This window comes from Rhipicephalus microplus, chromosome 5 (assembly GCF_043290135.1).
Source record: "Rhipicephalus microplus isolate Deutch F79 chromosome 5, USDA_Rmic, whole genome shotgun sequence".
NCBI lineage: Eukaryota > Metazoa > Arthropoda > Arachnida > Ixodida > Ixodidae > Rhipicephalus > Rhipicephalus microplus.
In genome coordinates, this window is record NC_134704.1 from 1,925,305 (window position 1) to 1,941,708 (window position 16,404).

Below are 16,404 nucleotides of genomic sequence, written 5' to 3' on the forward strand. Positions count from 1 at the left end.
CGTTTAAGGGGGGACGCGGCACTTAGAAGTCGAAAATCTGGCTGATAGTGACATTTTTTCTCCCATCATTTTCGCGTTTCCGATGCCCTTCTGCACCTATCAGCAATGTTTGGCTTCAAAACTCTACTTATTTCTCAAGTTATAGCCCATAAAGAGAGCAACTTCCTGCAAGCAGACGTTTAAATTGAAGTGTAAACTAGCCGTACTTCAACCACCGACAGAGCTGAACTAAGCACTTCACCAGCGCCATTTTGGTTTTTTTAGAAAGGTCGCTTTTTAGACGACAGAAAATAGCGCAAAGAAATGGGGACACAAGACGAGGACACACGGCACAGGCGCTAACTTCCAACATGATGTTTATTGCCACCGCATACTCGCCTATATCACCAAGAAAAATAACACCACATGACATGAATGAAGCGCACAAAAAAGTAATTTCTTAGAAAATACAATTCCTAATCACTGAGCGTAAGAGAGGGAGTGCTGACGCACTTAGACCCCAGTGAAGCGATAACCTCAGCCTCAATAATCTCTCTAGTTAGCTTGTCAAACATTCTCTTGATAACAGTGCATGCATTGAATATCGGCGCGCAGCCGCAGGATTTACAATGTATGGCCAACCAACTTCCCTGGCCGTTTTTTACATTATTACAATGTTCTTTTAATAGATCATTAAGACAACGGCCCGTCTGTCCAATATACTCCCTACAACAAGAAAGCGGGATACGATAAACAACGCATATGATACAGGGAACATAAACAGTTCGATGCTTCTTACTACAACCTTTGGGTTTTCCGTCACGGTCATGAAGGCCACATAGGCTGACCAACTTCCTGGGAGCCGAAAATACAACCCTAACTTCAGAGCGCTTAGCTAATTTCTTTAGGTTGTGCGAAATCTTGTGATAGTATGGTATGACGACTAGGTGCTTCGGTTTCTCGGAATCACGACTCGCTGTACAACCTGGGTTGTGAAGCGTACGAAGCAAGCCTTCTGCAACTGAAGTTTGGACGTGCATAGGATAACCTGCTTTCAACAAACGGTCTGACTGATTATGAAAACTATTGGCGATTTCGTGCTCACAAGATTTGCTTAAAGCATGACGAAAACAATGACTGATGATGCCTCTTTTATTATCCAACGACACGGTGCTCCTTGAGAAAAGCCTCAACTCTCCTGAGAGGAATTTCGGATCCAGCTGGTCTGTAGCGCGAAACAGTGTCAACGCCTTCTGAGATGGAGTGAGGTTGCTCTTGTTCGGGCACATGGCGTGAAACTTGTCGCACCATGGCTAGAAGTTCTGGTGGAGACGTCTTAGGTTTCACCGCAAACTTGGGCCCGAGGCTTAAAGTCCGGAGGATGTCGGGAGGCACGGTGATCTGTTCAGGCACGTGAACTGTCGGCTTTTGATCGGTTACTTTTTCGGCGACGCCTGTGCATAGCACCGGCAATTGTCGCGGTGTTTGCGGTGGAACCTAGGACGTCTCCACCGGAACTTCTAGCCATGGTGCGACAAGTTTCACGCCATGTGCCCGAACAAGAGCAACCTCACTCCATCTCAGAAGGCGTTGACACTGTTTCGCGCTACAGACCAGCTGGATCCGAAATTCCTCTCAGGAGAGTTGAGGCTTTTCTCAAGGAGCACTCTCTTACCGTCCTTCCCGCTGATAAGGAAGGAGGCTTCGCCATCCTGACTCTGGGACTGTTTGGTTCTAAGGCTCACACTGCCGTAAGCTCTGTTTTCTCCTCTCGCGAGGATGTCCGCATTGAAAAAGTTAAATCGGTAGCAAAAAAGCTATGCAAAGACCTAAACCTTTCTCGAGTTGTCAGTGGCATCACAAATAGTAAGCATGACTTTTTAAAAGTGTTTTTTAATGCCAAGACTCACAAGAGTAATATGCCTTTTAGGGTAATTGTTTCAGAATGTGATACATGGCAAAAATCGATTGCTACTTTTTTGCAAGAACAGTTGAACCGGCTTAACGTTGATGATCCTTTCATAGTAAAAAGTTCTGATCAAGTCATAGATTATGTGAGAACTTGTGTCGGTGAGCATGTTTATGGTTTTTCAGTCGACGTGACTGATTTGTATTATTCTATTCCCCATGATCAGTTGCTTGCTGCGGTTGAAGAGTGTATAGATTTGTTTGGCTCTGTTAGATTTCAAACCGAGTGTGGTGTTCCTGTCAGTCGGTTTTTAGAACTTTTATCATTTTACCTCAAGACGACCTACATTTCATGGGATGACAAGCCTTTTATTCAAAAGGACGGAATCTGTATCGGGTCCTGCATTGCGCCTACTTTAAGCGACATATATTTAAGTAGAATTGACAGATCGATTTACCTACGTCTTGAAAATTTGAAGATAAAAAAAGTGTTCCGGTGTGTCGATGACTATCTTGTTTTATTATCTAACGACACGGTAGCGGATGAGGCAGGTGTGGCAAAAAGAATTTCACATTTTTCTGAGTGTTTTAAACCCTTGACTCTCACACATGAACTGCCTGAATGCAATACCATAAAATTCCTCGATGTCCTCTTCACCTTTCATTCTAACCGCATATGTTGGGCTTACCAACCACGTATGAACAAACCGCTCCTTCCTTACCAATCAGCTCACTCCAAACTAGTGAAAAGAGGCATCATCAGTCATTGTTTTCGTCATGCTTTAAGCAAATCTTGTGAGCACGAAATCGCCAATAGTTTTCATAATCAGTCAGACCGTTTGTTGAAAGCAGGTTATCCTACGCACGTCCAAACTTCAGTTGCAGAAGGCTTGCTTCGTACGCTTCGCAACCCAGGTTGTACAGCGAGTCGTGATTCCGAGAAACCGAAGCACCTGGTCGTCATACCATACTATCACAAGATTTCGCACAACCTAAAGAAATTAGCTAAGCGCTCTGAAGTTAGGGTTGTCTTTTCGGCTCCCAAGAAGTTGGTCAGCCTGTGTGGCCTTCATGACCGTGACGAAAAACCCAAAGGTTGAAGTAAGAAGCATCGAACTGTTTATGTTCCCTGTATCATATGCGTTGTTTATCGTATCCCGCTTTCTTGTGGTAAAGAGTATATTGGACAGATGGGCCGTTGTCTTAATGATCTATTAAAAGAACATTGTAATAATGTAAAAAACAGCCAGGGAAGTTGGTTGGCCATACATTGTAAATCCTGCGGCTGCGCGCCGATATTCAATGCATGCACTGTTATCAAGAGAATGTTTGACAAGCTAACTAGAGAGATTATTGAGGCTGAGGTTATCGCTTCACTGGGGTCTAAGTGCGTCAGCACTCCCTCTCTTACGCTCAGTGATTAGGAATTGTATTTTCTAAGAAATTACTTTTTTGTGCGCTTCATTCATGTCATGTGATGTTATTTTTCTTGGTGATATAGGCGAGTATGCGGTGGCAATAAACATTATGTTGGAAGTTAGCGCCTGTGCCGTGTGTCCTCGTCTTGTGTCCCCATTTCTTTGCGCTATTTTCTGTCGTCACAATGCACCAACAAGCCCAAATTTCGACAGTGTCGCTTTTTAGCTTTCTTTTTCTTTTTCCAGTAGACAACTATGTGTCCCTTGCAAAAGCAAAAAAGGTGAAGTCAAAATAACACGCAGCGCGTAATTCCATTGGTTGCTTGACGCACGGGACCAAAATTGCACTTCCCAATTGGTTAGGAAAACTCGCTGGCAATGTGCGCCGTCATTTTAAGAAGGTGTCACCTTTGCGAAGGTGTCGTCACTCGTACCCTTAGCGTGCTTGTGCGTCTCGCTATGCCCGGTGGTGTGAAAAAGTTCCGATCACAGCATCATTTTGGCGGTTCATAGAAGAAAGGCAGAGGGAGAAAACCTAATGGTGCTGCCACTGTATTGGGGGCAAGTTTTGACGTTGTTTTTTTAATAGCGCTGTCGTAACTGAAAATGGCTCTTTGTGCATGCGTAGCATGGTTGCTGGCTGCACATCTACTGAAGATGTTATCAATGGTGGAATGTGCAAGACGGCTTTCTCGAATAGCAGATGCTCTGTGAATTATGACCGCGCCGATGCTATCAGTAACGGTGAAGTGGGCGTAGACACGGGCCTCCCTGACAGCATGCGCAATGTCGACTCCAGCCGTGTGCGGCTAGACGCTGATGCGATCGGTTCCAGTGAATTTCGTGATGCACACCCCCGCGAGACAAGCACGACGCTTGAGGGTCTTTTGTCAGTGTCGGCAACAGCAGGAAAAGTTAAGCACTTTTCGGAGTCAAAAGGTGTGGTAGGGAGGCAAGGTGCCAGCAAAACAAGACTCAGAATTCACACGAAAGCCTCTAATCTGTAATTTGGAGTTTGGTATCAAAAGAGCAGCACCCTTCTTTTTTCGCTGTCCAAGCTGCTATTGCAGAAGCTGTGCTGTGCTTCAACGAGGGCAATGTCAATTCATTTGCTGCGATCATAGAGCAGCTGCACATCATGATATTCAGCAGCGAATCCCTGAGGGTTAGGGAGAAGAACTGTCGTCAGACTGCAATCTCAAATAAATTAAAAGAAGCATCCCAAAGTCTGAGAAGGCTGGTCAAGAAGAAGTATAAGAATGGGATGCATCCAGATTATGCTCCTGGTGCATTTTTATAAGATATTATTAGTATTTTTTAATGCAAGTGTTCTGAAATGTTTTTTCTCATTTTCTAAAAACAGCAATTTTGGCACATTGGCTAAGTTGCAGGGAAAATAACTTCTGTTTTATTTGATATCAGCATAATTCTTTTTTTTCCAGCAAGATAAATGCATGTAGTATGCAATATGCTTATTTTGAACTACTATACAGATCAAAATTATTTCTAATTGGGCCACATGCATTACAGGTGAAGGTGGCTTTTTCTTTGTGAACATTGATATCCTCTCATTCTTGTTGAAATTGGCTCAGCAAATTTATTTATAGCAAATCGCACTTTTTTAACATCCTACATTGTTTCTACACTGTCGTCAATCTTTGGTACTTCCTGTTTATATGTAAATTAGGCTCCAAACAAAGGACTTAGGTTATACATTGATTCTTGATTGTCTTGGAAACTACTTGACACATTAAAAATGTAATTACATTTTTAGAATCTGCACATCTAAATACTCAGACTGGAAATGTTGTACATATTTATACATAAATAAAAAAGATGCCCATCAAGTGTAGTCTCCCCCCTTAAGCACTGTGGTAGTGCATGGGGCAACAATAGAATGCAAAATCTGATGTGTCTAGCAGCATCACAATGGCATATATCTGTTGTAATACAGCCTGAGAACGTTGGTGCATGTGTAGAAATGCACAAAATAATGTACAGGCATAAGGAAGAAACAAAAAGAAGCTATTCGAATGGGTAATCAAGCATGAAAGAATCAAGAGTAATAAAAAATATAAATTACACACGCAGTCAGCTACAATGCTTACAGGGAGTGACCGGGTCGTGCGCCACTGCATACGAGCAGCAGTGCTCATGGTTACCAGTGGTTTTTAGGCATGTGCATGCCGCTTAAACTCTGTAATTTGGTAGCCTTGACTAGTGCTTTATCATGAACCGGAAACTAGTACTAGACTAGTACTAGTGAACAGAAAAAAAAAAAGAGTAAGAGTGGCCGTGCAACCACGATACTATTGGATTATTTTCACTTCTAAGGTGCCAAAGCTCACCAAGCAGGAAACTGGAGTTCAATTCCGACATTTTAATGAAAAGAAATGCCAGGTAAAGTTACATTCTCCCATGAGTTTCTGCATAAAAGACGTATTTTAGAAAATGCTCTGAAAGTTACTAATACCACTATTCCTGTTGTACAAGTTGAATAGCTGCCTGAACAAAAATAAATCCAGAATGTTTAAAATGTGAAAGTGTAATATTTGAACCAGTTTAGAAAATAGCTCAAGTATATAAATTTGTCAAGTACCTAGACTTATAAAATTAAAAAGATCAATATATATATTGAAATACAATGGTTCAGCTGACGCTTTATTCAAGCAACAACAAGATGGCGCTGATGAAGAAGAGGAACGGCCGAAGACTGATGATGGTTATTGACAGATGAGGAAGATGACATCCAATGAATTCTTACACTAATTTCCCCCGTCAACGGAAGCGACCAGCCTGGCCGCGAATTACGCTGTGGAACGCATACGATAGGGCTTGAGACGCGAAACGTGCACAATCTCTGTCCCGCGGCAGCGTTGGTCAGTGGGGACATGAACAGGTGTGACAAGGTAGTTCACCAGTGAGGTCTGTTCGACAACTTTGTAGGGGCCAAGATAGCGTGACTCAAGCTTCTCGCATAAGCCAGGCGTTCGGGCAGGAGTCCACAGAAGTACATCATCGCCAGGGCGGTAGAGAACGACGCGGTGAGTGGCATCATAACGATGTTTGCGATCTTCTTGGCTAGCTTTGGTGTTTACACGGGCAAGACGACAGCATCGAGCGACACGAGACAGAAACTGGTTGCAAACAAATGGTGAAGAGTTGACGGGGCCAGAAAAGAATGAAACGTCGAGTGATGATGTCGGTTGGCATTTGTATACTAGGAAAAATGGAGAATAGCCTGTGGTTCGTTGAACTGACGTATTATATGTATACGTGACAAAGGGAAGTATGGCATCCCAATTGCGATGGTCCAGTCGGATATACATGGACAGCATGTGACACAGTGTGCGATGAAATATTTCCGTTAAGCCATTGGTTTGCGGGTGATAGCTAGATGTTGTTTTATGAACTGTTTTTGATACTTGAAAAACTTCACTGAGCGTGCTTGAAAGAAATGCCTTGCCCCGGTCGCTCAAAAGAACACGAGGGGCTCCGTGACGTAGGTAAATAGCATTCAAGAAGAAAGTTGTTACTTCCGAAGCAGTTCTTGAAGTGATCGAGGCCGTCTCAGCGTACCGGGTCAAGTGATCAACGGCGGTGACGATGACGATCCATCTCTTGCCGTCTGATGTAGTTGGGAGGGGCCCGAAGAGGTCAATTCGGACGACAGAAAACGGCTCTGATGGACAAGGAAGTGATTGTAGGGTCCCGACTGGAGCAGTAGTGGGCCGTTTGCGGTGTTGGCAAAGTGTGCACGAGGCAATATATTTAGCTACCGTCGTGGAAAGACCTGGCCAGAAGAATCGACTGCGGATGCGCTCGTATGTTTTGTAGTAACCCAAGTGTCCTGACGTCGGGTCGTCGTGGGAAGCACGCAGAACTTCAGTGCGTAGTGCGCATGGTAGGACGGGAACCCATCAGTGGCCTTCCGGGTGGAAAATGTATCGATATAGCACATCGTCCTCCAACTTGAATAGTCTGAGTTGTTTCCGGAGCCTGGCATTAGGGGAAGATGAAGCGCCGGCAAGTCGACCGATGATGTCAGTGCAATAAGAATCGGCTCGCTGGTGAGTGATAAGTACTGACGAACGGGTGGATGAAGGTAGGGAAGAAATGGCTGATATCGACCAGGCGTCCTCAGTATAACCAATTTGACAAGGGGATGTGATCTGCGCCGAAAACTGCGGCAAAGGGCATCGTGACAAAGCGTCGGCATCTTGATGTTGTCTTCCAGTCTTGTAGATGACGTCAAAGTCATAAGATTGTAATCGTAGAACCCAGCGGCCAAGTCATCCGGACAAGTTTTTGATTGAGGACAACCAGCAAAGAGCATGGAGGTCTGTCACAACAGTAAAATGTCGACCATGTAGGTACGGATGAAAGTTTTGGATGGGCCAGACAACAGCCAAGCACTCTTGTTCGGTTATCGAGTACCCCTTCTCTGCAGAGGTCAGAGTGCGGCTTGCATACGCGACAATGTTCTCGCAAAAGGCATGGTCACGCTGGAGGAGTACGGCGCCGATTCCTTGTCCACTAGCGTCAGTGTGTAATAACGTAGGTGCCCTGTCATCGAAATAACAAAGCACCAGTGGGGATGTCAGTGCCTGCTTGAGTTCTTGAAATGAGGCTTTGCATTGATCATTCCAATCGAAGGAACCGGTACTAGCAAGGAGCTTGTGGAGAGGAGCGGCAATAGTGGCAAAGTTGCGAATGAAGCGGCGAAAGTACGATGCGAGTCAAAGGAAACTGCGTAGTTCTTTGGAGCGAAATGGTCGTGGAAAGTTGAGGACTGCGGAAATTTTGTCCGGATCGAGCTGGATGACATCTTTACTAACGAGATGTCCTAGAACGTTTATAGCTGTGTTGCCAAAATGGCACTTCTTTGTGTTTAGTTGAAGTCCAGCATTGGAGAGACATGTGAGCACTTGATCTAGGCATTGCAGATGATCAGCAAAAGTGGAAGAAAACACGACGATATTATCGAGGTAGCATAGACAAGTTTTTCACTTGAGGCCACGAAGAACAGTGTCGATCATCCTTTCAAATGTGGTGGGAGCATTACATAGGCCGAATGATATTACGTTAAACTCGTAAAGACCGTCCGGCGTAGAAAAAGCGATCTTCTCTTTGTCTGCTTCGTGCATCGATATTTGCCAGTACCCGGACCGAAGGTCAAGGGTGGAGAAGTATTGGGCGCCTTGCAATGAGTCAAGTCCATCATCTATACGGGGCATCGGATATACATCCTTTCGGGCAATCTTGTTGAGCGCGCGGTAATCAACACAAAATCGTACCGATCCATCCTTCTTTTGTACCAACACGACGGGTGATGACCAAGAACTCGTAGAGGGTCGTATCATGTTTCTTTTTAGCATATCGGTCACGTTCTCGTCGATGATTTTGCGCTCGGCCAAGGAGACTCGGTAAGGATGACGGCGTACACCAGTCTGACCTTCAGTGTCGATGCGATGATGCGCAACTGTGGTCTGTCCTAGTGCCGAAGCATTGGCGTCGAAGGAGGCCAGGTGTTTCGTTAGCAAATTTAGCAATGCCTCACGTTGAGAAGCAGAAAGGTCAGGATTTATCCCGGGAGCAAAAAAGGAGTAAGTAACAGACTGGGCCTGTCGTGACTGAGCTGTCAAGGCGTCAAGAAAGACCAAAGATACCGGTTGGTATCCACATAACATCACACTGGAGAACCTTGGGGTAGGAGGACAGGCTCTAGGGTAGGGATCAGGCCAAGGATTATCGCAGCACTGTCTTTGAACCGCACCAGGCTGGAGGGGACTACAACGCCGCGAGCTAGACAGCTGCTGGAAGGGGTGATAAGGACGTCACCATTGGCAATATTCGGAGAAGTGATGGTGATGAGTTGCTCCTGACCTAGGAGCAGTATGGATTCGGAAGCTGTGAAGAAACGCAATGGTTTTTCATCGACGTGTTTGCTGCAGTGATTGGTCTCGGTCATTTCGACTACACGTTGACAGCAAGAAATTAATGCAGATGCTGATGAGAGAAAGTCCCAACCTAAAATTAGTTCATGAGCACATGAAATCAAGACAGCGAAGGTGATGTGATGACGAATACCATCAATGAAGACACTCGTTGTACATTGGGCCGATGGTCTAATTATTGCTCCATTGGCCCCAATCAAAGATGATCCAAAGTAGAGTGTCTTCACTTTTCGCAATCGAGAACACAAGTCGGCACACATAACTGAAATAGTTGCTCCCGTGTCCACCAAAGCCAACACCCGCACACCTTGCACAGTTATCAATAACATGTTTGACGGTCGTTTAGGAGGACTTGGGTCATTTCGCCGCGATGCAGTTTTCCCTCCAAAAACTGCACTGTTTAGTTTTCCGATCCCCGGGCAGCCAGTTGAGAGACAGGCCGAAGTGGTGAAACAGAGCGTGGGAGTGGCGAAGGGGAGCGTGGTCGGGATGCACGTGTATTGTTGGTCGTGTCGGAAATGCGCACAGGAGACGGTGATCGGTGGTTGGAATGACTGTCGGCATAACGGTAGTAACCTCGAGCACATATGTCGTCTCGTTCAAAAGCGGCATAACCACGACGTTCATCTTGCTGCCGACGTCGACAGACCCGGGAAATGTGTCCTCGAATTCCACAGTAGTAGCAAATAGGCCGTGGGGCCCGCCAGGAAGAATGGTAGGTTGGGTTCGGTGGACGGGCGACTAGAGGTGCGAGATGTTCATGATCAGGCACAGGTGGTGGTACTTGAGACGGCGAGGGTTGCATTGAAGCGATCTATGCATATGAAGCGGGTTGGGGGCATGGTGGAGCACGGTGGGTGCTTTGAAACGCTGACATTTCTTCCTTAATAACGCCACGCAGATCGCTAGAAGCGGGTTGAGCGGGAACGTTGTTAGAAGGAGGTAAACTGTAGGCTGTTGCGAAGGACGGCCTCCGAAATCTCACCGCTGCAACCACTGTTGCGAACGACGGCGACGCCAACACGGTCCCGAAGGCGCCACTGCTTCCAACTCCGCCGGGAAGGTCACCAGCCGTTTGGTAGCGTATGTTTATCAGCTCGCGACTGCTTCTGCGCAGAGCTTCTGCGCAGTGACGACGGTGAGTTAAACAAGGTTTATGTACAGCATATATACAGAGGCATTACAAATTCGGCACTGGGGCCGACAGAGACTCGAAGAGCCGAGCTCTCCTCTCTAACACATAGGTCTGCTCTCAAACGGGTTCGCTCTGACACACATGTCAGCTTTCACCTAGGACCGCCGATCGCGACGCGCCGCAGGGCTTCTTTTATTTGCACCGGGTCCAACCAAAATGTCCAATCAGAAGTGCCGCTGGTCGTCAGGGCAGACTCCTCCAATGGGGTCGCCGCGCAATGCGTCAGACCCCCAGACATGAAGACGCCAGTTGTTTACTCGACGGGTCGCTTGCTGAGGCTGACTCACTGCACGTGCATGCCAGAGAGGCGCCGTTGAGTTGTTGATCGCGTCAGGCGGACTGGCCTTGACACAGATTGCTTTTTCAGAGGCAAGGCCGTTCGCTGTGGACTCGCAGGCATAACAGCACCCCCGCCGCCAGACAATGCGCCGAAAAGACGAGCTGCTTCCACGGGGCTCGGATGACAGGCGCGCTCGTTCGCCAGGTCCCTCCAGGTTCGCCTCCAGGGCCATGGGGAGAATGCAGCTCCATACTCTGTTCCGGGAACACATCCCATTCTTGACGACAGATCCCAGCTCCACTGGCTCGTCGCCACAACTTGCTGGCCAACTTCGCTCGTCTCTTCTGACCATCTTCGGTTTCAGCACTTGTCGATGGTTCTGCAACTTGCTAAGAACGGTTCGACAACAGACAACACACGACACAAGCAAGTGCCCTCGGTCACCCAACAGAACACCAGACAAAGTATAGTACAACATATACCTATCTACGTGTCTATCGGAATTTTGTTCCCTCTACATCAAGAAGCACATGTGGGACACAAGACTCTTAAAGTAAGAACTTGAATTTTTCACACTTACAACAACGCAACGAATTAGAATACCACATAAAGTTGGCCCCTTGAGATCACTCTGAACGAGAGCGCTCAGCCCAGGTCGTGATGAGGTCAAAATTTTGCCCCGAATCGCCAGCGAGAAACCGAAAGGTTGAGAAGGTACTAGCTAGAACGCACTGCTCAATGCACCTGCATTAGCGTTTAGCTTTCCCTTTTTTTTTTTGATAGCGAACGTCAAAGTTGCGCTGTGGAGCAACATGCTCTACCTCAGTAACCGGCCACTTTTAGGCGACGATACCTATGCGGCACCAAGAGCGGCTCACACTTGCGACGTTGCACAGGGGAACAACGATACGGCTTGCTACGGATTGACTCCTCACCGCTTAGCTCGATATCGTGTTCGATCACCCTCGTGTTTCCGGGGCAGTCCGAAAACACGTCTCCAAACTCGGAAACAATCCTCCTCGGGTCCTCCTTCCGGGCTTCACTTAACCTAGGCTCTAGGTTTATCTGCTCCCAGATTACTTTCGATCCCCCTTCGATTACCTCACTAGTACTCAAAACTTCCGCTCCCTCTTCCTCTGAAGCACTTAAAAGTAAATTTACGACTGCTTTCAAGTTACTGTGATAAATTTTGTTCCGCCGCCTTCCTAATTTCACTTTATAATTCGTATCGGGAAGCTTCGATATCACTTTGGCGGGCCCTTCCCAATGAATCTCAAGCTTGTTTCTTTTGGACGGCTGCAGCAGCATTACCTGATTATCAACTTCAAAAGCGCGCTTCTTCACCGATTTCTCGTAGTGCTCCTTCGACAGCACTTGTGCCGCGTTTTTGTGGCTTTCCACTAGCGCTTCAATCGAGAGATCCTCACGCTGCTCTCGAATGAGCGTCTCTCGATCAACTCTCGGCAGCTCGCTCCAACTTTCCGCTACAGGCGAGAGCGTTGCAACCCTCTCGCTCTGACTCAATGGCGCCATGTCGTCTCCCCCTACGCATACCTCGCCGGCCGCTTCCGCGACGGGCCGCTCGCGTGACCGCTCACATGACTCATGCGGAAAATTTCCTCTCTGTGGTTCCGTCGACCCGCCGACAAGGTCACTTGAGAGTTCACTGCATTGAACCAGATCAAGCTGCCGCGATAGCTTCCGCGCTTGCGATCGCGTGAGGGCCATGCACGCTAAGTTGGGGAAGAACGATTTGCCCTGCTCTTTGAGAAGCTGCTCTGAGTTGTTGGAGAAAAGATAAGGAAAACGATCATTTAGCGCGGCAGAGACAGCCGCTTCGGTGCGAAGCTTACCGAACGGGCCTTCAATGACAACCATGGCGATTGGTAAGCGAACACTCTGCTCCTCGGCGACTTGCCTGATCCACGCGCATTCTCCTGTAAAGTCATCCGGAGACACCAATGAAGGATGGACAACGTCCATGGTTGCCGCTGAGTCTCTAAGTGCTCGGCACGTTTTCTCATTCACCCTAATTTCTTGGAGATACCGCTCCAACAACCGCATGTTTTTTTCTGATTCTCGGATTGTTGCGAAGGCAAACTTTTCCTGACAGTTTCTCGCGATGTGTCCTTCCTTTTTGCAGTTGTAGCAGATTAGCGGCTTTCGTTTGTTTTCCGATTCAAATGCCTGTGTGGTAGAAACCTCACTCGATTTCTCCGCTTCTGTTTGCCCTTCCCCTACACTGTCCTTCGTAAGAGACGGGTCCTTCTTGAAATTACGGTGCGGAGCGGGTCTCCGTTGATCAGGTTTCTTTGAAAAGCCCTCTTTTCTCTCATCCTTTTCAACGCGCACTGCCCTGCTGTGCAACTTTCGGCGAGTATAATACTCCTCAGCTAACTCTGCTGCCTTGTTTAGCTGTACTTCACCAAGTCTGTCCTGCAGCCAAAGCCTGACATTATCCTCGATGCAGCGGTAGAATTGCTCCAATGCAACGCATTCCACCACTCTATCGCGGTTGTCATAAACACCTTCGCCTTTGAGCCATTCAATTAAATCGGCCTTAAGACGAAACGCGAAGTCAACGTGTGACTCATTCCCCTTTTCAGCATACCGGAACCTTTGCCTGAAAGCCTCGAGTGACAACTTATAACGTCTCAAGAGCACTCCCTTAACCTCGTCATAGCTCTCAAACGCTTCCCTCGACAAGCAAGTTATCGCGTCGGACACTTTGCCGGGAAGAAGAGCTAACAGGTTCTGCGCCCAAAGCGACCGCTCCAAAGCGTTTCGCTCACAGACGTGTTCAAACTTGACGAGATACTTCGCCATGTCCTCGCCTACTACGAACGGTGGCAGTTGATCCCGAATTCTAAAACCGCTGACCTGAATCGTCGGAGAAGCTACGCTAGGCGCCTGCGAACACTGTAGGATTGCCAATTCTATTCGTTTCAACTGGAGGCGCTCCTGTCTCTCGACCTCCTCGCGACGTTCGCGCCTTTCAGCTTCTTCGCGAGCTTCTCGCCTTTCAGCCTCCTCGCGGCGTGCTTTGATATCCACCCAGGCCTCATCGACTTCCTCAGCCGACACTCCCTCATGCTTCATGATCTCAAGAATCGCTTGTTTTCGTTTCGCACGGCCCAAAGTAATGCCGAGTTCCTCACAAATTTCGATGAGTTCCTTCACTTTAAGGTTCTCCATCGTTCACACTAGCCTCTTGCTGTTTGCCCCTGTTAAGAATTTACTTGCCGTACCCACTATAAGTCTACTAGCAAGACGCGCAAGCAATTTTTCACACTCCCGTGTTTACCACCTCCGCATTAACTTTGGTTTCAAAGCACTTCAACTTGGCTTGAAACGATCAAAGCTCACTCGAATGCTTCACACAGCCCTTCTCTAAACTACTACAACCTGAGCTAGAGTAGTCTGGTGAACTGAGAGAAAAACATCAGGCACTCACCGCATCGATGTCGCTGACGCCGGCCGATCCCGCAGCTGCCAACCACTGTTGCGAAGGACGGCCTCCGAAATCTCACCGCTGCAACCACTGTTGCGAACGACGGCGACGCCAACACGGTCCCGAAGGCGCCACTGCTTCCAACTCCGCCGGGAAGGTCACCAGCCGTTTGGTAGCGTATGTTTATCAGCTCGCGACTGCTTCTGCGCAGAGCTGATAAGACGAGCGGACGAGACGACGGTGAGTTAAACAAGGTTTATGTACAGCATATATACAGATTCATTACAAATTCTCACAAATTATGGCTTGCAATTCCTCACAAATTATGGCTCGAATGATGGCTCGAATGATTGACTGCAAGGTATCAAGATGCTGGCATACTGAGATGACGTCGGAAACCGTGGAAGGGTTGTGCGCGACGAGGGCACAAATTCGGCACTGGGGCCGACAGAGACTCGAAGAGCCGAGCTCTCCTCTCTAACACATAGGTCTGCTCTCAAACGGGTTCGCTCTGACACACATGTCAGCTTTCACCTAGGACCGCCGATCGCGACGCGCCGCAGGGCTTCTTTTATTTGCACCGGGTCCAACCAGAATGTCCAATCAGAAGCGCCGCTGGTCGTCAAGGCAGACTCCTCCAATGGGGTCGCCGCGCAATGCGTCAGACCCCCAGACATGAAGACGCCAGTTGTTTACTCGACGGGTCGCTTGCCGAGGCTGACTCACTGCACAGGCACGCCAGAGAGGCGCCGTTGAGTTGTTGATCGCGTCAGGTGGACTGGCCTTGACACAGATTGCCTTTTTCAGAGGCACGGCCGTTCGCTGTGGACTCGCAGGCATAACAAGGCTTGCAATTCCTCACAAATTATGGCTCGAATGATGGCTCGAATGATTGACTGCAAGGTATCAAGATGCTGGCATACTGAGACGACGTCGGAAACCGTGGAAGAGTTGTGCGCGACGAGGGCACAAATTCGGCACTGGGGCCGACAGAGACTCAAAGAGCCGAGCTCTCCTCTCTAACACATAGGTCTGCTCTCAAACGGGTTCGCTCTGACACACATGTCAGCTTTCACCTAGGACCGCCGATCGCGACGCGTCGCAGGGCTTCTTTTATTTGCACCGGGTCCAACCAAAATGTCCAATCAGAAGCGCCGCTGGTCGTCAGGGCAGACTCCTCCAATGGGGTCGCCGCGCAACGCGTCAGACCCCCAGACATGAAGACGCCAGTTGTTTACTCGACGGGTCGCTTGCCGAGGCTGACTCACTGCACGTGCACGCCAGAGAGGCGCCGTTGAGTTGTTGATCGCGTCAGGCGGACTGGCCTTGACACAGATTGCCTTTTTCAGAGGCACGGCCGTTCGCTGTGGACTCGCAGGCATAACAAGGCTTGCAATTCCTCACAAATTATGGCTCGAATGATGGCTCGAATGATTGACTGCAAGGTATCAAGATGCTGGCATACTGAGACGACGTCGGAAACCGTGGAAGGGTTGTGCGCGACGAGGGCACAAATTCGGCACTGGGGCCGACAGAGACTCAAAGAGCCGAGCTCTCCTCTCTAACACATAGGTCTGCTCTCAAACGGGTTCGCTCTGACACACATGTCAGCTTTCACCTAGGACCGCCGATCGTGACGTGCCGCAGGGCTTCTTTTATTTGCACCGGGTTCAACCAAAATGTCCAATCAGAAGCGCCGCTGGTCGTCAGGGCAGACTCCTCCAATGGGGTCGCCGCGCAATGCGTCAGACCCCCAGACATGAAGACGCCAGTTGTTTACTCGACGGGTCGCTTGCCGAGGCTGACTCACTGCACGTGCACGCCAGAGAGGCGCCGTTGAGTTGTTGATCGCGTCAGGCGGACTGGCCTTGACACAGATTGCCTTTTTCAGAGGCACGGCCGTTCGCTGTGGACTCGCAGGCATAACAAGGCTTGCAATTCCTCACAAATTATGGCTCGAATGATGGATCGGAGCTCCATACTGTTTGCCAGGGGGTTCTCAGAGAAGTCGGGTCGCAGGCGGATTGACTGCAAGGTATCAAGATGCTGGCATACTGAGACGACGTCGGAAACTGTGGAAGGGTTGTGCGCGACGAGGGCGTTGAAAGCGATAGGTCTGATACCCTTCAGAATGTGCCGAACACGATCACCTTCTGCCATGGTGTCATCGATACGGTGGCAAAGTGCAAGCACATCCTCATGATAGGAAGTGTAGG

The 16,404-nt window shown here is 48.4% G+C and overlaps 1 protein-coding gene across 6 annotated transcripts in view; it reads left to right on the forward strand.

Annotated features, from left to right (window-relative positions):
- The window catches only part of LOC119174040 (intermembrane lipid transfer protein VPS13A), a 1,344,268-nt gene that overhangs the window by 1,093,855 nt on the left and 234,009 nt on the right, over window positions 1-16,404 (forward strand). The gene's annotated exons all lie outside the window — the stretch shown is intronic.